The sequence below is a fragment of the Rhea pennata genome, chromosome 1 (genome assembly GCF_028389875.1).
Source record: "Rhea pennata isolate bPtePen1 chromosome 1, bPtePen1.pri, whole genome shotgun sequence".
In the NCBI taxonomy this organism is placed as follows: Eukaryota; Metazoa; Chordata; class Aves; order Rheiformes; family Rheidae; genus Rhea; species Rhea pennata.
Window position 1 is genome coordinate 48052085 of NC_084663.1, and position 24328 is coordinate 48076412.

At 38.4% G+C, this 24328-nt stretch overlaps 1 protein-coding gene across 4 annotated transcripts in view; it reads right to left on the reverse strand.

Moving 5' to 3' along the window:
• The window catches only part of ATP2B1 (ATPase plasma membrane Ca2+ transporting 1), a 65280-nt gene that overhangs the window by 40125 nt on the left and 827 nt on the right, over positions 1-24328 (reverse strand). Inside the window, exon 1 of one of the 4 annotated variants that reach the window (XM_062585106.1) lies at positions 23860-23903. The exons of the other annotated variants lie outside the window; for them this stretch is intronic. The gene's annotated coding sequence lies outside the window, so the exon portion shown is untranslated. Of the gene's footprint in view, positions 1-23859; positions 23904-24328 lie in introns of those variants that run through there. 4 annotated transcript variants of the gene reach the window in all.

A 24328-nucleotide genomic window follows, 5' to 3' on the forward strand; every position in this document is an offset into this window, starting at 1 on the left:
TAATTTACATTTAACACTTGAACTTAATATGCTCTGAAGCTACAGACCACCAGTCTACAAGAAATGTATTTTAATATTCATTAAAAAATTAAATCTTAAGACACTCCAGCCAACTCATATGCCTTCAAAAGTCAAAGTTCCAACAATTATATATCCTATTCAATTCAATTTAGCTTACACATCCACTTGTACTCTGTGCATTCAGATTTTAAGCTCTGACTAGTACTCTTCTGTGTAAAGCATCTGACCTTCAAACTAAAGCTTGTTGCTGAAATATAAGAAAAGATTCACAAAGTGATTATCTCAGAAAAGCCTTTGTTTAAGCTAATTAGTTCACAGATCAAACAGATCTACATTTGAACAGGCTGTGGCAAGAACCATCTATGCTTTGGTTCTCATTCCATCTTAATTTAAAGTTTTAAAATTGGATCTTTAAGACGTTCTGAAAAATGCAGTATGCTTGTGCATACATTAGGTTGAAATCCACAGTACAGTTTATATTCCATAGCTTCAAAACATCACGATACAGTGTGGTAAAACTCCTACAATGCACGTATCTTAGGAAAAGAATCAAAGCTGCTTGTAATGTTATTAATTGATAAGGAAAGTAATTTTAACTGAGAAACACACTTGAACATGCTGAAAAAGGTCTTCCGAGGTCTTCCACTCTGGAAAGTAAGTTTTATCTTACTTTTTAGAGATAGACTCTCATACCTATTTGGAAGAGTAAAGAAACTCATCAACTATTTCACAGAAAATACAAATGAATGCTAACAAAATAGAAGGCTCATGCAGAACAGAGTATGCATTTAGAGGTTTTTATCCTATAGGTTAAAATGTGCCTAACTGAACAAATAGCGGAATTATATCATTTCAGCAGCATTCTGTTGCAATTTTAGTGTAGGCCTCTCTTCTGAGAGAGCCTGGCTTACAAAGAGACAGCAGAATGAACAGTTGAACATAGACTGAACCACCAAGAGGGGAATGTTTGATCATGGGAAATACTTAGAAACAAGAATAGTTTTCAATTCACCATCTTGAGCCTCAGATGTGCTCAAGAGTGTTGTATGGACAAGTTTTTTTTATTACAATTTCTGGGTTCTAACAGGTAAATTAGTCAAAGGTTTTGTTGAGTTTTCAAAGAGAAATTTGATTTCATTGTGAAGCTTAATCTTTTATGAGGCAGATGTACTTAGCTAGAATAAAAACTGGCTGTTATTCCAAGACTCTGCAGTTGATGTATATGCTGCTATTTACATTTACCATACTTATCTAAAGGATTGCTGATGCCTAGTGTGACTGCTGCTTTTGTAATAGTGATGTTATCCAATACCAGAGTCTTCGCTTGAAGACCCCAAACTACTATGTATTGAAATGATGGCTAACAAATTAAGACTTCAGTGGTCTGAAGCTCATTTGGTAGTACAAATTAACAATGTTCTTGCACAAGACTTCCCCTTCATTCTTTTTCTATTTTGGTAGTATTATGGAAAGTCTTAATGTTGTAGGAACAATTCTGGATCAATTTACCATACACGTTGGCCATCTGAGAAGTTCTCCTTTGCCTTAATGAGACATCATGAGAGGCACGAAGAACACTACCATTTCATGAAGCAGCTCATTCTGCAGCCTCTGCAGGAACCCCGTAAGCAGTCAGGCACTGTTTTATACCATCAATCAACAGAGCAGGCCTTATATTCCTGTGCATATTCCAAGCCATGGCATTTCCACACTCATGAAGGAAACTCAGACAGAAATGACAGCTGGATTAAAAGGAGATTGAAAGTGTTGCATAGGATAGTCTTTCTGCACAGAAAAGCTGTCTTCTCAAAAGCTTAATCTAATCAGGAGCTTTCTGAATTTAAGGTACTTTAACCTGCATGAGAGAACTAAATAGATGTAAGAAAAGACTGATCAAACAAGCAGTGCTTTATAGAAGCATACAAACACTCTTTAAGGAGCCTTAAAGCTGGAAAGCCTTAAAAAATAAACTCCATGCAATCATCAGCTTGCTAAATTGTGTTTAAAATACTAAATTTTAAATTTAAAATACTAAATTTTACATTAAAAATACTAGTATTTTAAATATTAAGCTTTCATATCTTCGTATTTCGCACTGTAAGGCTGAATTATCTAAAAGAAGTCCAATACTTTTTTTCCAGTGGTAACACTTCAAGTCACCAATACATGCAGAAAAGAGTCAGGTGTTTACTACTTAAACATTTTTCTGAAAACAGAAGTTAATCACTTCAAATAATTACGAATAGAGCAATGTCTTGAAGGGTTTCTACAATGTGCAGTTCTGATCAATGTTCACATAGCTTTTTTACTTTTTCACCCACAGGCCCTGAAGCTTCCTTCTCAGCCTTTCCTCTTACTAATCTCATCTACTGTTTGATCTGCAATGACATCGAACAAACTACTGTCAAATTCAGCCGTTCTGTCGGAGTGCATGGAGACCAAGTAACTCCAAGTTAAGACTATAATCCCAGAAAAGAAAGTTCTAACTTCCAAACATAACTCTGCCCCATTGGGCATTATTTCTAACATCTTCAAGTATGTAAGATGCATTTACTCTTTTTGTCGCTTCTCAGATCAATGAAGCTGCCAAAATCTGGACTGAAGCAGCTGATGACTGGAGCCAAACCTTATTCTATTCTTTAGCATATTAAACGGGTGGGGGGGGTGTTTGCTTAAAAGCTAACCTTTTACTTGACTTCAGATCCATTTGGTCTTACAAATAAATGATTCAGGATTTTATTAAGTTCTCTTAACTCTGCAGAGCTTTTCCTAAAAATATTTGTTCAAGATAATTTATGCTGCAATATATCTTCTATTACCTGGTCTGTCATATTAATAACTTAATGCATAGGCCTAAAACTAACTCTTTGTACAATAGTTATCCATTGACAAACACTCACATTAAGTCCATGAACAACTTGCCATGTAGTTCTTATCAGTATTTATCAAAAGTTTGCTTTGTAATTTTAGTCACCATTAAGTTGAATGAGTTATGGCAGCGTATCACATATTACTTAAGCAATCCATCATTTGACTACAGCCGGGTTGCTTGAGTTCCCAAATTATAAAATGCATTGTAGTCACAAAATCTGTCAGGTATGTGTTAAATGAGGCATAACCTGAGCCCATGACATTGTTATAGAGAGCCAAGTTTCAAGGAAAAGAAAAGAAAGAAGGAAATTGTGCCAAATTGCATCCAGTAGAGCTGGAACTGGATTCCTGGATTTTATTCACTTGTTGCATTTAAAGCTTAGTGCATGTCTGTTAGAAAATACATCCAGCAAGTCAGTTCTGACAATAATTATGCCATATTAGAGCAAAATATCAACTTTCTCATAAAATTTGTTCTTTTAGGAAGATCACTTGTTTTGTTGAAAAATCTTTTTACTTTATTTTACAAAGCTAATTTTTGCTGCCTCTGTCTAACTCTGCTTCTAATTAATTTTACTTTGAATATATATTTCAGAAATTTTGACCTTTTTTACTTCCATCTTCCAATTTCCACAACAATATACATGCATACTCTTGCAATTGCTTTAGTCAGTTTGAGCTTAAGAACAAAGAAATCTTCACTAATACTACTCGCTGTCTCACAAGAGGAAAAGGGAAGAAAATCATTGCTCAAAGTCAACTTTAGAAGTTCTGAACACCAGAACATATTCTAAAACTAGGTATGATCATTTGGGTCCATTTAGGTTACAAGATGTTCAAGTTAAATTGCACATAACACTTTGGCTAGAAGACATTTATCATCCCAGCTCTTTTCTTCTACAAAGGATTTTTACATTAATATCTATTAAGTGAAGTTGTATGCTTTCAGTTGTAATCACACTTTGTGCTATCAAAGAGCTGCCAAAAGCTCTTTAGAGATAGAAGCCAAAACAGAGTTAATGTATCTTCAGGCAATAAAGTGCAGAAATACATTCCTACTGAATTCCTTTTGTTTCCAGGAAATGAAGAGTGAAATTTTAAATTAGTCCTAAGAATACTAGGAAATACTTATACCTAATGAGATTAAATCTAATTACTTCTGTAGTTACTTTCTGTATGACAATGAGTCCTGTCTATTAAGGTACTTGCTCAGTGTTGAACAGAAACATCATTAAGAAATATTCCACATGCTAATTAGTAGAAAGTAAAAACATAAGAGTAGTCAGATCTACATGTCCAGTCATCCATTTAGTCCAACACCCTGCTTGAGACTGAGCAACAGTTGATCTGTTTTTCCCGTAAGGATCTAGTAGAGGATGGTCCTCCAAACCATCCTCCCTACAAGTAGCAGTCTGGGATCCAAACAAGATGTAGCTATAGTCACCAATCTCAACAAGCACACACCATAAAGCTAAGTAGAATATTTATTTTGTCCTTTTGAGGCCAAGCTTAAACTTTCTTCTTGTCTCATAACACACCAGTTTAAGAGTCTTCACCTTGATTTTTCAAAAGCCTTTGACAAATTCAATAACACAGTTTATCCTTATAGGTCAGCTCTTAAAATCTTGCTTCTTGAAATATTCATTACTTGAAAGCCATAGTAGCTTCCCCTGTGTGCTGTATTAATCCTTTCCTGTCAGAAATAGCCAACTTGTAAAGCAAGCTGTTCTTAGAAAACTTTTTTGAAAAAAGGCCCTTACATTTGCCACCTTCTACTCCTAAGCAGCCAAATATGCTCCTTCAGAATGATCATAAACTCATGAGAGAACTTCAAGCTTGATGCTCCCACTGATTTGTTGGGGTTTTTTTTCCTTTTCTTTTTTCTTTTCTTTTCTTTTTTTTTTTTAAACCCGGTATTTGAATTTGAAACCCACTTTATGCCTTTGCAAGGGAATGAACAGATGAACAGGATTCTTCTTTTCCAAACTCCTTTATTAAGATTACACCAAGAATCCCTTCAGTTTTTTTTGATGAATCTTGAGCACTTAGCTTACTAATCAATTTTAGCAGGCTTTCTCCTTCTGGTATAGTTTAAGAAATACCTTCAAGTAAGTTGAGCTTTGCAGTATTTATCCGTCGTATTTTGCCATTTAGTGAGGCTAAACGCTGCCTTATCCTTTGGACAGATTTCTGCTTTCAAAAGTAGTCGTTCATCATGACTATATTTTTTAGTCTCAGAGTCCGATACCCTATTGAAGGCTAAGATTCCAAGCTGCCTGCAGTATTACACCCACTGCTTTTAAGAAACCTTCTCAGTTATGCAAGTTTTTTGCCCCCACTCCTTTTTTTTTTTTTAAAGTATAACTGCAATACAACTATTAGTATCTGTACATACAATGATGTTGATCAGTGGTAATCCCTCAACAAATACTGGTGCACTACTCAGTAGAGAAGCGATAAATACTTCTCATGACAAATTTTGTTTCTCAGCCACAGACAGTGAATGTGTAAGCACTGTTAGGTATCACAATATGATGCACAGACTAAGCTGAGATACCCACCACAGCACTTGATCAGAGCAAACAAGTCAAGCAGCACATCTGCTGTCTGTCACCATCCTCAGATGATTAAAAGTACAGCTGTACTACAACCTCTAGGCATAAAACTATCAGCCATATTGGTTCTGGAGTAACTGTCTTCAACACTAAACATCATAACCTCTATCTTCCACCAGTCTTATTTCTACCACCTTCTTTTGCAGTAGGACAAGTTACCTACATTAATAAGCTTCAGGATTCATGAAGAACAAATTAAGTGAAAGACTACTGTCACAACAATCATGCAGACAGCCTCTGGGTTGAGTTTGGAACATAACTTCATGTTTCCTCTCCTTTCATAGTCATTTAGAGAAGCAATGTTTTGTTTGGGGCCTGTTTTAAGTCCATCCGTAATAGTACACTCAGCACTCCACGCAGTTTTAGCACCTCTTTCTTTCCTAATCTTTTCCTACTACTATTCTTCTCTCCCCAAACTAGGAACACAACCTTTAAGAATAGACAGTTTTTAACATCTCATCCTGGATGTCATCTCTAAGCATGTGGAGGATAAGAAGGTGATCAGGAGTAGCCAGCATGCATTCATCAAGGGAAAAAATCATGCTTAACCAATCTGATAGCCTTCTACAATGGAATGACTGCCTGGGTAGATGAGGGGAGAGCAGTGGATGTTGTCTAGCTTGACATTGACTTTTGACACTGTCTCCCATAACATCCTTATAGGTAAGCTCAGGAGGTGCCGGGTAGATGAATGGACAGTGAGCTGGATTGAGAACTGGCTGAATAGCAGAGCTCAGACAGCTGTAATCAGCAGTGCAGTCTAGTCGAAGGTCTGTAGCTAACAGTGCCCCCCAGGGCTCACTACTGGGGCCCATCGTTCAATTTATTCAGCAATGGCCTGGATGAAGGGACAGAGTACACCCTCAGCAAGTTTGCTGATGATACAAAACTGGGAGGATTGGCTGATACATCAGAAGGCTGTGCTGCCATTCAGAGAGATTTGGACAAGCTGGAGAACTGGGCAGAAGGGAAGTTCATGCCCCCCCCCCGCCCAGCTCAACAAGTACAGGTGCAGGGTCCTGCACTTAGGGACAAATAACCCCCATGCACCAGTACAGGCTGGTGACTGCCCTGCTGGAAAGCAGCTCTGCAGAGAAGGACCCGGGATTCCTGGTGGATGACAAGGTGACCATGAGCCAACAATGTGCCCTTGTGGCCAAGAAGGCCAATGGTAGCCTGCAGTGCATTAGGAAGATCATTGTCAGCAGGTTGAGGGAGGTGATCCTGCCCCTCTGTTCAGCCCTGGGGAGGCCACATCTTGAGTACTGCATCCAGTTCTAGGCTCCCCAATACAAGAGAAACATGGAGCTACTGGAGAGAGTCCGGCGTAGGGCTTTGAAGATGATTAGAGCACTGCAGTGTCTCTTATGAGAAAAAGTTGCACAAATTGGGTCTGTTCAGCCCAGAGAAGACAGAGGGGATCTTATCAATGTTTATAAATGCCTGAAGCGAGGGTGTCAAGGGGATGGGGCCAAACTCTTTTCAGTTGCCCCATGTGACAGGACAAGAGGCAATGGGCACAGACTGAAGCACAGAAGTTCCACCTGAATATGAGGAGGAAATTCTTTACTGTGAGAGTGACAGAGCACTGGAAGAGGTTGCTTGAAGAGGTTGTGGAGTCTCCTTCTCTGGAGATATTCAAAACCTGCCTGGACATGATCCTGTGCAATGTGCTCCAGATGACCCTACTTATGCATGGGTTGGACTAGATGATCTCCAAAGGTCCCTTCCAACCTCAACCATTCTGTGATCTGCCATCCCGGATCTGCAGAGCTAGAAAGCATCATAGAGCTTTCCACACCACCATCCTCACACTTGATTGTGATCCTAGTCAGGCATTAGAGTTCTGTACTATTTAAATCTGGGCTATTTGTTGTCCTGATGTAGATAGCAGTCATCAAAAAAAGATTCATTCACAGGCACAGAATGAAAACAAAAGATGTAAATATCAGGGTTTCTACTGGCTGAACAAGTAACCACAACAGATCCCCCAAATATTTCTTCCTGAAAAAATGAAAGATACTAAAATAGTCAATTTATTTGTAGAAGCCATAAGGGCTGTACTGATAAGCCAAACTTAAGTGATAAGGCATGACAGTCATCTCCAGACCTTTCCTGTGTATACCAGTTATCAGCACATTCAGCTATAGTTGAGAGTGTGTTCATCATGGAACTATTTTGTTGCCACCTTTAACATACCATTTTCTCCATTCAAGGAAAGGTTACCTCTTCCTGTTGTTTCAGATAGTGACATGCAAATGAGCAAGTCATATGATACATCACTGTCATTGCAGTCAGAGACTGAGCTAAATAGCTAATTCTGACTGTGAAACCACAGTCTAGATTTAGTAATCTTAGCTCACTTCTCAGTTTTGATAGGCTAGCAAACGCTGTACAAAATGATTATACTCAAAACCGAACAACTGCAGCTTTATTCCTAAAGTCTTCAGGTGTGACTATCTGTACTGTGCAGTCATTCTTCCAATGCCAAGTTCATGAGCAACTGTCTTGGTTAAAAAAAAAAAAAAAAAAAAAAAGTAACTGCAGAAAGAGACTGTAAGTGGAATTACCTCCTCTGATAATATTGGTAAGTCCTACTCCACTCAGTAAAGGAGATATTTGCCCCAGTTTCTGTAAACCAAATGTCCAAACTGTTTGCTCTTATCAATGGTGTCTAATACTAATAAAATCCTTATAGCTGTGTTTCCACTCTAAGCAGCAAGAATTCAAATAAGGACATGAAATGGGCATCCATTTAGCTCTGCTCTCATGCTTTTTCCTTTAAGCAGGAAAAGACTATGGTAGCTAAGAAGCTTTTCAAGACAATCAGGTCTCTTCAGTACTGACAGCTGGATAATATTCATTTCTCTTGCTCCCCCATCCAGCTGAAGCACAGAGTTATCAGAAAAACATTGTAAAACACCAAGCACTCCAGTGCCAAGAGCATAACTACCATTGGCATACTGAGTATCAGTCTCACATTAAGGCAGCCTGTGAATCCCCAGCAATGATTCCTCCTGGCTAGTTCAATAAGGGTAATATTCCTGTTACCAAAAGGAGCCATTTTAATTGGGAGCCTGCTGTGATTAGTTCAGCTGAAACTTACTTTAAAGGCCATGAGTCTAATAGTCTATGTAGACTACAGATTAGCACTCTGACTCAGTTGAGCCAGACCTGAATTACTTCCCACGAGTATTTATTTTACAGTGGAGCATAGTAATATTCTCAGACTTTTTCTAATCAGAGTACTTCTAACAATTGCATATAGTGCCCCCCAAAAAAGATTTAGGAAGTACAAAATCCTCCATTCAAGTGAAGCACTTCAAGCAGCCAGAAAAAAAAAATGGCCTAGTTTGTACATGCTAGACATGTACATGCTAATTTCAATTGGCCACTGTTGAAGGCTCTGATTATCTTAAGAATCTAGATCTGTGCCCCTAATTCAGGGTCTTCCCACACACACACCTGGAAAAAAATAAAAAGACACAGCAATTCCAAGTGTGAATGTAATACATCTCAACTTAGCAGGTGAGTTTCTTTCTTATACAAGGAGGAACTCAGACCAGCTCAGAAAAGTATGAAGCTAAATTGCATTTTAATCTAGTCCCTATGCATCCTAAGTTTTCCTTAGCTCTCTGCAGCATACAGGTAAAACAAAGTAAAGAAGCCTACAGCTTCCTCTATTCTGAAGCTAGTGATACTTAGGGAAGTGACCATTTCCCCCTTGGAAGAAAGTGAATGAGAACACAAATGAGGAGCAGTAGAGTATCATGAAACAAAAGGAACAGGAGTTCCTGGTAATCCAGTGGCTCCGTCTTTCCAGAGTTCAGTTCTGGATAATACATAGAAACCTCCTCTCTGCTTCCAAGTGCTTCACTAAGGCCCCTAAGCTGTCTTCCTCCCAAGATACCAGCGGTTTCTCAGCACCTTCAAGAGATTCTTTTGCTTAGATGACACAGGGCTGTCCACCTCCATTTCTGGCAGAGGGGAGACAAAGCAGAGGGCGAGAAGCAGCCACACTAAGATTTTTTTCTAAGAAGCTGCTTATTATTTCAGTCTTCTTACTCAGAGTGACTTTTTCATGAAGTTGTCAAGGAAAGCACATGAATAAGCAGTGTCTGACAACCTTTCTAATTAAGAATCATTTTAGTAATGTTTCCAAAAAAAAACTGAGGTAGACTTTTTTTTAAAAAAAAAAAGTGATGCAACTATGAAGTCTGCTAATCTTCACAAGAAGTTTCAGACTTTTAAAGTAAGTTCTAGACATACCAGCAAACAGGTTAGAAAATCAGAACTTGCTACAAGAGAGGCCCATACATTGACAAGCAAACAGATGCCACATTTCACAGTTATGTTATGAATTCGCTGATTTAAGTTACATGCATATTTAAGTTTGTACACTTTGTCAAGGTTTGAAAGCTAAGTTTTACTGTGATTTTTAATCTATGTTTCAAGTCTTGTTTGTCTGGTTAAAGGCTAGCTTGACTCTACTTCCAACATTTTAAAACACTGCTTTTAGGGGAGGAAAGGGCTATTTTAAGATAAATCATTTATACTAAGATCACGAACATATGAAAGATGTTTAATATGTTTATAGAAACAGCAACACAGCTTATAAATAATACTTCCAGTTCATCTTCAGGATGTGTTTATACTGAACATTTGTGTAGTTTTGTATTTTGCACCTCCAGTGCATCTACCAGCAGCTAATATCAAACATTCTATTTTCTAGACTACTAATAGCAAGGTTATTCTCAGTACACTAAAGAACTACTGCTACAGGAGTCAGATTGTAGCAGGTTTATCTATTCCTACTAGAATCTTTTTTCTTTAAAAAAAACTGCATGACTTGGGGGGGGGGGGAGGAAGGGTGACAAATCTTGTTTTGTCAGTATTTGAACACAGTTTAGAGTAGTCATCAAGTAAAAAGATGTAGCAATATAACCAAATAGTAGTATATGTTCAGCATCCAGAATCAAACTGTAAAGGAATACACAATAATTGTATAATTATACACCTGTTAAAACTAGAATCTAATTTGATGCACATTGCCTTAGGCATACAATTAAGACTCTGATAAGCTTTTGTGAGTTTTCTTCCTTAGAAGTCCAGAAACTTACTCAAGTGTTACTTTTTTACCTTTTTGTTGAGCAATACCATTATTAAAACAAGCCATCAGCTGTCAAAAACATTTAACTAAGCAAGTGTTTTCAAGTATTTAAGCAAATGCCTCACAATAAAATTGCTCAAAAAAAAGCCCAAAGCAAAGTACACTGATGCTTTTTAAATACTGTAAGACATGAAGTTTCAGATACCTCCAACTTTAGAAGTCAAAAAAAATATGCTAGGCTTTCCTAGGAAATTGAAGCATTTCTCTAGGCACTGAGAATTCCCAGCTGCTCTTTCTTGACTTGAAAACTAGGGTTCAAGGCAGGCATTATTAAGCTAAACTGTATGGCCTATATTATGCTAGTCAGGACATTCTGGTTTTCTTGTTGATTAACATGAATGTACAAAGTTGTAACTTAATAGCATTAAAACTGAAATGATTCAACATGACAGTCATATGCTAAATTCTGATCATACATGGAGGATATCCAACTCACAGGGTAAACTCTAGGACCTTAATCCACAATAGTTTACCTAATAGGAAAAACTGGATGAACAGGGTATTTGGTAGGGTGAACGCATTCACTTTCAGAGAAGATTTATTTAAACTTCTCTGTGAAAGCTTAGGCAACTGCTCATTTTGACAAAGCCAAGTAGCCAATTTTAGGTGTAACAATGACTAAAGATATCTGAAGGTAGCCATGGGCATATGAAAACAGAACTCTTAACAGGAAGAATGTTTGTGTTTGACTGCATAGAATTTTTTTAAATCAAATTTGCAGGATACCCTTATAGTTCTGAATTATTTTCCACAGTCATGAATTACACAACCAAACATCTGGACAACAGAATCTGAGCTTTCCAGGAAGTACGCCTTAGAAGCATGAAAAACTAGAAAATATTGTCAAACTTAACAACAGGGAGCCAGACTCTTCACATCATAATGATCAGGGGTACCTGTTCAGAGAGATCTTGAATCAACAAATGCTAAACAGGCAAATTTGGTTTGTTATTCCCTTTATCCAGCTCCAGAACAACTAATGACCAGTAACAGGAAAGTTTATTTTCTCCGTCCAAAAAACTGTTAAGATCATTTGTCTGTTGCCAAAAGTGAAAATGAACATAACAATAAATCATCATCAAAAAGACTGGCACTCGCACTTAAAGATGCCTGTTAACTTTCCACAGTAACTGTTTTGATTATGGATAACATTTGAACCGTGACCTTGTTCAAGGTCTGAACTTCTTCCATTCTGGATCAGAATTTAGGTATATATATAAAAAAAAATCTCTTCACAAAGGAAGAAACAGTCTTGGAAAAGCAAATAAAGAGTACAGGGCACTGTACTTCACAAGGCACCAATTGTCTCTCCTCTGATAAGACACTTTCAGGTGTCCTGTTTGTATACATATAGCATATGAACCCTATAAATAGGGCTCTGAGATATATGACTAGATATACAAGTATTTGATATCTCAATTTGGGTAGCACCATCCAATCAATGATACACAAACAATAGACCAGACTACAATTATGGAGGTATATACAACACCAGTGTTTACCATTATAGCAGGAGATAGCATCTGAGGCACCTGATTAGCTTTTAGCAACTATGTGTTGACCCATTTTTCAGGAAAACCCCTCTTCCATCCATGAAGCCATTTTTAAGTCCATTCTACATAGCCATATTTGCAAAAGGTGACAGTGAAGTATTTAATCTCTTGATAGTTATTTTTCCAGAGCCAGTAGAGGGAGTACAGGCATCATTTAACTTATCAGCTGTGGAAAAGATACCTTGTAAGAAAGCATTACAAGAGCTGTGCCTGCAAACGTAATGCAGTTACAGTTTAAAAGAAGCTAAGAACTTCCATAGATTTTCATACACAGGTATGCCGATGACCAGCAGAAGCTGGTGTTTTGTTTCTAATCCCCCAATCAATCATCAAATCTCAAAGTCTTGCATACTGACAATAACAGGATCAACTCTAGCAGTACTAGCAAGTACCATAAAATTGATGGCTACATATTTTTGACAAGTGAACCAACAGTTCAAGTTATTCAGCAGTTTTCATTCCTACAATTCTGCTGTTCCTGAATTTCAGAAAAGCTAAAGCCTTTTGACAATTCATTCTTTTAAAGAACTACTTATTTGAATTTCAGAAAATTGTGGAACTAAGAGTCCAGCCCAAGAAAACTCACTAGTAAAGAGCCAGAAAGGTTTGGTGTCACTTCAGAGTACAAAGTAACACAAAGTTAGTCTTTCTGCTGGAGTGCTCAAGAGCGAGTACCTAGCAGCAAACCTGGCTTCACTTGTCTTCTGAAGCAAGAGCTCTGCTGCTCTATTTGGAATTTCCATTGATCTGCCTGCTTTGGAGTTGGCAATTATGACCGAACAGTGTTGACATTGGCTGCCATGGAAACAGTGGAGCTGGCTTTAAACAGACAGATTGATAGTTTTTTGCCATCTCAAGGAGGTAAATATGAAGCTCTTGGCCAAAATTAGACAAAATTTTCCAGGAAAAGGGTCTGCAAACAAACATTCCTTGCTTGTTTATAGAATATACTGCAAAATTTAAAACTCTTGCACTGCAGATCACTTGTTAAAAAGTCAATTATTTCCCAGATTGCTTTTAAAATGCTAAATTAAGACAAAAATGCTTAGAATTATCAAGAGCATTATCAAATTATTTTATGAGATATTAGGGTTTTTTAGACATTTAGGGGTTATTGCCAACTTCCACTATTTAAAAGTTTATACACTAAAAGCTCAGACAAGTGATAAACTGTTTTCTGCTAAAGGCACAGTGTCCAGAAGCTTGGTGTCAAAACTTCCTCTGAAAGAGCAAAGCAGTGTTGTCCCCTCCCCCAAAAGAAGATAAATTTCAAGGGTTTTAGAACTTTACATGAATCGAGAGGATCTAGAGTTGATCCAGATGGGTTTAGTCATCAGATTTTGTTTATTACCTACCCAAGAAGCATGCACCTAATGTATGAAATTTACTTGTTTCAAGTTTTAAAAACAGAAGAACTACCCTTTGGCACATTAGATGGCTGCTTCAGTTCCCTCTTCCTACAGGAAAGCAGCGCTCACTTTGCATCCTCATTTTCCCCATTGCAGATTCATTAAACAAGTCAGTGAGCCAAGTTGCTTCCTGTTTCACAATTAAACATCATATTATGAATTTAAGTTTTTCCTTGAGCACGTGAGATCACCTCATAGTTTTGCTTTCCAAATTCTAGCACCACTCTAGCACCACTGCTTTTTCACTGAAGCACTTGCATCCTTCCTCAAGCCTGTACCCTGTAGCTCCCCAGCTTGCTCTATCTTGCTCCCAGGACTGCAGACAGATTGCACTGTAAACCTAGTGGAGGCCAAGAGAGGCAGGAAAACTCTTGCCTCTTCCATCAGAAATAAAGTTATGCCCAAAGATCAGGATGTATTCCAACTACTCCAGTCACCCTGTTCATCCCCAAATTAAGGTCTCTTATGACAACAGCAGCATTTGTGCAAATCTGTAAGAAGTCAGATCAGGAAGCTGATCCAGAGGAAAAGGCAATTTTCAGTCAGATTGGTTATCTGACCTGACTCACCACACAGATGCACCAACAACAGTGCCAGCTCAAAGACAGAGTCAAACTGTACAGTACTTATGTGAGTTGAGAGAATGTGAAACCATATCCCACAAAAATTCTTTTCTGAAGAACTATGAAGTCATAACCAGGTGGTATAAGTGAGGCACATGCTATAAGTTTGCATACTTAATTCAACCAGTGAATTGCTATGGTATCACTACTCTAATTCATCTCTAAACTGTAGTCTCATTAAGCTCCCCGATTTGGTTTATCAATTTTTTTGCAAACTGGAAACAGCCATCTCTATCTCACTGAGAGCTGAATTCAGTTCACCTCATACTTGTGTATTAATCCTACAAGAATGGGACCTAATTAATAGCACATCCTTATATTTACATAATACCCTTAATATTTGAGGGACCACCAAAATAAGCTTCTATTCAGCAAGTAAGGGCATGATGATCCATTTATATGAACTTGGGGTGAGAGGGGGAGAAATGCATTCAAAAAATCGCTTGAAACATTGCTATGTTTTGATTACCTCCTCCAAGATAGACTTCTAAAGCAAATTTTACAGAATTTTACACTTTAAAAATACTAACTCTATATTTAAGGATCTATTGAGTTGTTGCTGTTTTAAACAAAAACATAAGACCTTACACTTAGTACATGGCTGAACAATTACTGATTTCAGTGTTATCACTCCATGAGAATTAGCACACAATTAGTAATAGACAGCTTGTAGAAACCAATGCTGAAGTTCTGCACTTCACCATCCCATTCTCCCTTTGTCAGCTGGAGATACAATTTGAGGTTTATTTGAATTCCATAGTTCAAAAGTTTATTTTCTTACTGCTACAGGTAAATTCATCTAATCAAATAGTAACATCTACTGCTAAGCTAGGCACCTTACGCTCTTTTTTTAAAACGGCAGATGGATAAATTGGAATTTCTACCTTAAGATTCAATTTAGGTATCTAGGACATGACAGAAAATAGTTACATGAATCTCATCCTACATAGACTGATGTTTCTTCAATAACAAATGAGGCCTTAAATGACTAGCTTCAGTTTTTAAAATGGTTATCTTAAGTGGCAAGGATTGCACTACTAGAGTTAATAGCTCAGCTGAATTAGCATATCAAGTAGATATATTACCATGTAAGAGCAGGCACATGCAAGAATAAGGACATGGCTTCACAATTAGTTTGGGACGATCTGAACCTCCACTACTGCCAGAATTTATAGTCCTGTGCCCTGTCTTGCACCTCCCCTAATGCTTACCTGACCATTCCCTGAACTAGGTCAGGGAACAGACGTAGTTGAGAAGTGGTGACAGAAACAATGTGTGTGGCTCCTTCTGAAGGTCGGGGGACACTGGGACTGCCTCTTCCTATGCTGCAACGCTTAATCAGCTCAAACCAACCAAGGAAGCTTCTGTGTGAAAGGCAGTAACAAAGCTCTGAACATCTGCTAGAACATAACTTATGCAAGTGGTTTTACAGAACTGCTGATGACAGTTGTAAAATATTAAACTGGAATATCAGACGATACGCCTAGCTGCAGTTTTTGCTTACTATTTATCTAGTTCATGTGATAATCAGACTAATTCAGATCAGAAGCAATCTCTAAAGGTCAGCTAGTCCAACCTGCTGCTCATAAGAGGTCTAACTTCGAACTTAAAGTAGGTGCTCCAGGCTTCGTCCCGTTAAGTTTTGTAAATCGATGGGGATGGAGGCTCCTCCATCTCTATGGGCAACCTGGTTTCAGAGCTTAACTAACCATGTGGAAAATACCTCTTATCCAATTAGTATCTTCCTCGCAGCAACTTCTGAGCTTTGCCTCTTCTGCTGTTCACCACTGAAAAGTCTGGTTCCACCTTCTCTGTAAGTTTAAATACTGAAGTTACGGTCCTTTCCTTATCCATCTCCCTAGCAGGTTAAAAAACCCAACTCTCAACCTCCCCTCACCTACCATGCTCCTTACTACCTTATTGACCCTCTGCAGGACTCTCTTGTCAGGATCTTTTTTGTGCAGTGCAGACACATGCAGTTGCAGCCTGATGAGTGCAGAAGGGGATAGTCTCTTCCCTTAACCTGCTGCCTATGCTCTTGCTAATGCAACCCAATATTGGTCAGTCTTCATCAGTACAAGAGCACTCTGCCAACTCTTACTCAACTTAGCCAACAAGATCAGAGGCCTCTTCCACAGACCTTCTCCTTATGCTGCCAGTCCCTATACTATCACATGAGGTAATTATACCCGGAGCACAGGATTGCACTTTTTTTGCTGAACTTCAAAAGGTAGAAGAGCATTAAGCCAACAGGAGACAGTCTACTCCCCTGGCATCCCACTGCTTCACTGTACGAAGAAAAGCACTGGGCACAAGTAAGTCACGATGTGGCCTCAACTTCCTTCTACTTTTTCATCCAGAGGGATCCAAATTATCTAGCAGCCCTAATACCACAATCCAGAACTAGCCACATGTCACTATATTTCAAGATAGAGACTAAGACCACTGAAGTTGACTGCAGCTCTTACTTAAATAAGGTATTTCATGCATTGGTATAGAACTTCTGAACACATTGTCTGTGCAAATTACAACTTGCTTCCAACTATTCCAAGCAGTAGCAGCTAAGAAAAACTCTTTCAAGAGTGTTTGTAGTTAGTTATCTCAGTAATGCCCAGGAGAGACCTTTGGTAATGCTCATTGGCACAGATCCTTGCAACCAGCCTATTCCAACTAATTCATTTTGCTACACTCTCCAGTTTACAGCATTCTGCCCAAGATGAGTAAAATTTATTTTCTCCATATTAATTTCTTTAGCTTTAAATCTGGCACTAGAAGGAGAATGTGAAGCTTCAAGTCCATGCAGATGTTCAGCATTTCAGCTTTGGATTGACTAGCCCACATATTAAAATGGCACTACAATATCTTTCCAGAAAACTTGAAGTAGTCCCTTCAAACATTCATTTACTGTATTTTTCCATTTGGTAAACTTGTTTCCTGTGCTTTGAGGTAGCTGAAGTTAGTACTGCAGTTTCAGAATGTCAAACTCTGCATAAATCAGACAACCTTTTCTACGTGATTTTGTAAGGCGGTTCTGTCAAGCATTTAGCAATGCCAGTTCCACAAGAACAAAAAGGCCACATGTAAATTGCTCACTCACAAGCTGATATTATTCTTATGATATACTACCACTTTGTATGCTGGTATTTCATTTTCTGAAATGCATGGTTATATTAAGACAGTTTCAAAAGGCTTTTTCAAAGACTATTTCCTGTAAACTGGTGTGCACTATGAGCAGCTGTCTGTCTTAAGGGTAGCTCCACTACTGGAGTGCCTCCATTAACAAAAACAGACTAACAAGCCAAAAACATTCAAAAAGCAAGAGACCATGCTTCTCACATCCTAGACAGATAATTTAGGGCTTTATTGCTGAATCATTTTCAACTCATTTTAGAAACAGCAAGATTGGTGAAACCAGAACAAAAAAAATCATATGCCTGTTAGAAACTGCCTTACTAGGCAAGCAGCTGCAGCTAGACAGCTTCAGTTTAGAAACAAGTCCCCGGATCTGCAGTCAGCACAGCTGAATCCACCTATTACCAAACACATTCAAATCAACCTTTGTAAAGACTGGAATAAGCTACATCACTATAAAAACCAAGCTTACTGCAGAATGTGAAAATAGCTGCAACTGTTAACTACATCAATTTAAGAGTTCAAGAAGTAGGTGAACACAAGCTGAAGTGATTTATGCTGTTAATAAAGCAGAAAACAGGTGGAATCAATGCAGGTGTTAATAGCAATAGAGCCCCTTCCCCAACTGTCAAACTCTTCAGCTTCACAAAAAGCTAGGTATATTCCAAAGCTGTGTAGCACAGATATTGCCAACCTGTTTAAATCATTTCATGTTTTACACTACCTCATCGAAATAAGGTTGCTAGACCTTGCTCAAATTTAAGTCTATGGAATACACCGCAAATCAATGAAGTATTGCACTAAGTTCATTCCTAAGTGAAGAAAGGAATTAGCAGACCGAAGCAACTTAATGACAGCAGTGTCACCTAGATGGAAGTGACAAACTCCTGCTCAATATGCATATTAAGATTTTGCTTTAATCTCTGTTATATCTAAATAGCAATCAGAGATTCAAAATAGCACTCCTTCTCAGATAACTTCAGGACTAACCATACCTTTCAGCTTTTCTATCCATTTCTTGCTACAATCTCCTTTGCTTATCTCCCAAGCAAAGCCTCAAAAAGCAAGTCTGTACACACAATATGACAAGCAGTTTTTCATTTCCCTTACTCCAGTGTCAGAAACCACCAACACATACAGTAAATGGTCATAATACTCTTAAAGATCTTTGCACTAGATAAAATATTAAAGGATAGATCCAAATCTTTTTTTCTGGAAAGCCATTAGTTCAAGGCTGACACTTGAACCATCTTCTCATCTAATAAAAAGGCTAGTACTTTCTAGAAACTGTTTCATGTGACAACAGAACAAGGACTATTCCTGCACCATCTACCTGAACACCCATACTGTTTCCCTTGTGAGAATTTTGCCTCTCATTTTATCCTTTGGAGAACATGTTCAGTGCACTAGTCTTGTGCAAATGATCCGCTAGTCTAATGAGTCAGAGAAGCACAATTTCTTACAGGAGAAGAAAAAGTACTGAGCAGCTGAGAACAGGGTGGAAGCGAAAGCAACTATTAGACAACCTCAGACACCCCATGAAACTTTCCCCTCACAGCGACAAAAGTACAAAAGAAGTTGTCCCAACACTCTTAAGATTATGTTGATCTAGCACGCTGGTTTTGAAAGACCTTGCCACAAGTGTGCCATAACTTCAGAATAAAGCATTAATGCAAGATGTTTGCTTGCTTTTAACAGAAGCTACTAGCCAATCTTCTGTTTAAGACTCAAGATTCCTATTTTGTAGACATCTGCTATACAAAAATAAATTCTTTCCAAGCCTTATTTAGAAGCTTACAATGGCCACTGCCCTACCAATGTATGATATTCTAGAAGTCTCGCAAAAAAAGTTTGCAATGTCTACAAGACTTCACTTCACTGCTACTGACTAAGCTCCTGTGTCAATTAAAAGCATAGTGATGTGGCACTCCTGAAAGAGCCATATGGACAACTAGACAGTTTGTCTAATAACAAGTGCAAAAGGATCTCTCTGCAGGAGCACATCTATAACATCCCAGGGAAAAGTACATTCAGTGACTTAACTGTTTCACAGAATTGTGACTAAAGATCACCTTGGCTTCAAAAAGTCTTAAAATGAATATCAAAATTGCAGTTTAAACAAAGACATAAAACAGTCTGAAATGAACATACCACTGCCTCCTACACTAGCTAAGTCCAAAGAAGTTAAATAGCTGCTTAAAGTAAGACTGTCTGAATCATCTTTTTTGCCTTGATATGAGGAAGTCTTACCATCATCTGTAAATACAGTTTTCACTACCAACTATTCAGAGTATGGTACATCTAAGGCCTCTTCTTCATAGAGTAGACACTGTACACCAAGTGGTCAGAACGAATAGTGTTGTATTCCCTACTGCCACCTTATCTTTCAGTGAATATAAGGGTACAAGTAAGGGTAGATTACAAGTGATAGGCTCTACAGAAGCATGTTTTAAGAACATGATGTTTCCTGAGCGTACTGAGAATTAAGGCCACATCTCACTTGTAATCAACATTGAAAAATTTAGATACACAGACCATTGAAGGGAGATCCTCTTACTCTTGTCTCATAGTTAGCCATATGTGGAAGGCCATGAAAGGACTCGCCCGGACCTCTCCTTCTCCAAGGCAGTACCTCAGAATAGCCAGCAGTAAGTCAACACTACTGCTGTAATACACTAGTTACTTTGAGTGGCAAAATGAGCCAAACTTAGTGGCTAGCAACAAATCCTGTCAGAAATATCCTGTCATCTTCAAAATTTATCTATGTACTCACAAACTGCATAGTATAGTTGCCACCAGCACTAAGCAAGAGAGTATACCTTCTTATACCCTCCATATTCCCCTGAGACAGGGTTTGGGATTTGTCTTGTAACATGTCATTACATCTTGTTCATTTTATTGGATCAAAAGAATTTGATTTATCTTCAGAATTATTTTTGGTCAAAAAAAAAAAAAAAAAAAAAAAACCCACACAACACACACACACCTCCTACATTTTCTTTACATTTCTTCTCCCACTAGAGCTTCCAAATACTGACAGAGAAAGCCTCATGCCTATTTTGCAATTCACCAAAATTAAGCTAATAACACCTCCTGCTGGCATCTGTCATTTGGAATAAGATTTATAAAAATGGCAGCAGAAATCACTTTCATAATGTTTACTGGAATATGAACAGCTTGAGCAGGCAGATCCAAATTTACTGTTCATATTAAGTGAAACCTGTCATGAAAGCTAGAAACTCATTTTCATAAACCGTACTTGAAAGCCTGATAACATAGGAATAAAATACAACCTGAACTTTTCCACGTACTGGTGTTGAGACTATACTTGGTGCCAAAAGGAGCAACTGTTCCAAAATCAGTTATTCTAATTTGTTTTGCCTGATAATTCCACTGTACATGGTACCTCTCAAATTCCTCCAATCCATCCTCCATCCATACTGCTTATTAATAATGCTTCCATCTTCTGTATCTGCCCTGTTTCAGAGATACTGAATCCATTTTTGCTCTTCATATGTGAATGCAAATGCTTGCTTGGTTTTGTTTCCATAAACTCAGCTCCTTCCTTTTTATTTATCATTTCACTATGCAATTAGTGAACATGATCTTTTCCAATATTTGAAGCCAAAGTTAGGGGAAAATCAACAATACTGACAGCCATTTAAGAGCAAAGATGACTAAACATAAAAACAAGCCATTTCCAGGTATACAAATAACTAGTTATTAACACCTGTGGCAAATATCCATCCTCTACATAAATCATAACAGGAATTCCACACCTTGAAAAGGAAAAAAAAAATCCTCACATATCATTTCATGTCTGCTCCTCTCCTTGCTCTTCAATCAGTTAACTTTGTAATGAGAAATAAGTGATGTCTTCAGGAGCAAATTCAAGGCGTCTGAGTACAGAAAACTACTGAGACTGTTGCACCCACTATAGCAGCTAGTAGGAACAGCTATTCCTAACTTTTTAAGGCACAATACTGCAACTCCAAGATTTTATTTATTTATAACTAAATACTCTACAAAGAAAGATCAGTATCTCCCGAACAGCAGATTTAACAAGTTTATTATTATTATTATTATTATTCATTTTAAGACAAGGCAAGAATACTGAAGAGTTCAAATTGAAGAATATGATTAAACTTGTATTGATCTTCTTGGAGGAAAGTAAATGTGTATTTCTATAATAAGAAATCTGCCATAGATTCAAGTACTCTACAAGTTTCTTGTCAAGAGGCATTTATATTTATATGGCCTGAGCTAATCAAGGCTGAGCATTATTCTGCTTTAGAGTAATCTTTGGTAACTGAAAGCTGACTTCAACTCTCAGTAAAATATGCATCTTTGTAGCACTACTGTTATTTTCCTGTTAAAAAGGGGAAGAGGAGTTTTGTACTAAAATAAACAGTTCAAACACTGAAAGACATCACTGAGGTCACATTTCAGTGGTAAAGAATGCTCAAGTGCCATTAATATTTAGTCTACCTTAATGGAAGAAATTTGAGTTAGAAGATACTTCAGGTTATCTTGTCCAGCCTTCTGTCAAGGGAAACTTGCTTGCTATGGCATGTTATTGACTGCTTTGCTGAGTCCATTTTGGCTTGATCAGATAGTACAGGTCCCAGCTCTTTCTAAGATCTTAAATACTGGCAAATTTAAGTCTTCCAAAGCATTACATGTTTTGTGGCGGCTTTAGTAGATCCAATTTCTATTTATTCTATCTTATAACAACTTGCAGTTTTTCCGTATTTCTCTTACATTCTGAATAATAATCTTAAACAGTTTTTAAAAAGCCTTAATTGCTAGATCTTCCTGACCATGAGCTATAACACATTTACAAGCTTCTCAGCTTCCTGTTAAGCTTCCACAACATGACTTAGAGGTTCTCAATTTTAATAGCCAAGAGAAGTTCTCTACACTCTAGTCCAGCGAAAGAATCACTTTCTAAATGATATTTTAATATTGAACACGAGAATTTGAATTACTAGAATCACTAACAGATTATTAGCTGGTTGAATGTTATACGAATGAAGATCCCTATATTAATAGCTGTATGTAATACAGATTTGTAAGAAACTAAAATGCATCATCCAATACTAAAAATACTAGTCTGTTTTCTGCTTTAAGTTCCCAAACACAACAGTGTCTACTTAATATGCAATAGTGAGTCACTGTATTTGTACATACACACAGTACAGCCACAACTCACTTTAGAATTAGCCTTGACTTATATCATTTTAATTACCCACATTGCAAGCATTTTTTTAAAATAAACTAATGTTACAGTTCAGTACTGAGATAGCAATATTGATTGGGAAAGCCTTCAAGTGTTTATAAATAACACAGGATTCCTGCTTCTTGAGTCCAGATAACTTAGCCTAGGTGAACGCTTTCAGTGACTGTAATGAATAAGAAGAATAGCCATACCCTAAACAACCCAATAACACTGTTCCAGACCAGCAATTCACTTCTTTTTTTTAAAGCGTATGAGTATTTTTCAGACCAAATTCAGTGACCACTTTTTCCACTGACACTAAGAGAGTTTCCATTCATTATGCCATAAGTATTAAAGTTCCAGTACACTGGAAGCTGTTCCTGCCAGAAGAGTCAACGGTTTGAAGATATACAAGTTTACTCCTGCCATTGTGATATTTGGAACAAATTCTTGAAAAGCTCCAACAAACAGTCAAAGAGAAAGTCACACAGGCTACAGCTATAGTTACTGCCATGTACTAATTCACAGTAAGATGAACCCAGGAGTTGGCAAGCCATCTAGTAAAAACCTTTATTATCTAGAAACGCTATTTCAATTCAAATTCAGTAGCACGAACAAGCATTTTTAAAGATGCAGCACCTTTTAGACAGGCTGTGGTCTTCCAGAGATATACCATACTCTTCCCCCCCCCCCCTAAAAAGCCAGCCAAGATTGTAAATTGCCAATGATGCAAGACACATTTTACAGGTACATTTAGCTTGGGACTTCATTTCAAGAAGGGACATGCTAAGGTATACGACTTGAATATTCACCTAGGTAGTCACCCTGTAACTCATCAGTAAGCCAGATACCAGTGTAAATACATTGTCAGAATGACAGCATGAAACAATGCATTAGGTATTTTCAGTTACTTTTAATAAGTATGTGATAAGAAAGTCCCACAAAATTAGGAATTTAAGACCATTGTATACAACAGCTATTTAAGACTTTTGCACTTCTGTGATGGAGAGGTTATAATGGCAAGAAAAGAAGCCCCTGAAATTTTGTTACTGTGTACCTTTCTTCCCCCCCCCCCCCCCCCCCCGCCTCCTTTCTCATACAAGGGAGAAAAAACGAAACAAAAAAGAAACATTAAATATTAGCAACAATTTTTGTTGAGCGTGGAACATCGACAGCACTACTTCGACTCCCACGGCAGCAGTGCAAATTAATCACCCATCAGGTCGAAAAATCCGGGATAGACTCACCCTCAACTCCCGATTTTCAAGAGCTTTTATAAATTCAGGCTTACATCCCTAGTCATTCCGATGATGGTCACTTACACTGCTCCAAGCTACGTAAAGCGAAATGCCTCCCACAGGGCGACGAGTCCAAGCCTTATCAGCTCGGCCTCCGCGGGACCTCCTTTCCTCCCCCAAATCCCGGACGCTTCCAGGCGGCTCTTGCCCACGGCGAAGGGCCGCGCTCCGCGGGCAGCCGTCGGCGCAGCCTCGCCGCTCCCGCCCCCCCCCCCCCCCAACCCAACCCCGCCGCCTCCCGCCCCAAAACACGCTCCAGCCCCCCGGAGCCCGGTGCCGCTCACGTGGCGCCGCATCCAAAGGCTGGGATGCGGGCAGGGACCCCGCGCCGCGGCCGCCCCCGCAGCATCCCTCCGCCGCGCCGGCGGCAGCCCCCGAGGCGGGCAGCGAGCGGCGCGTCCGCCGCCACGAAAACACC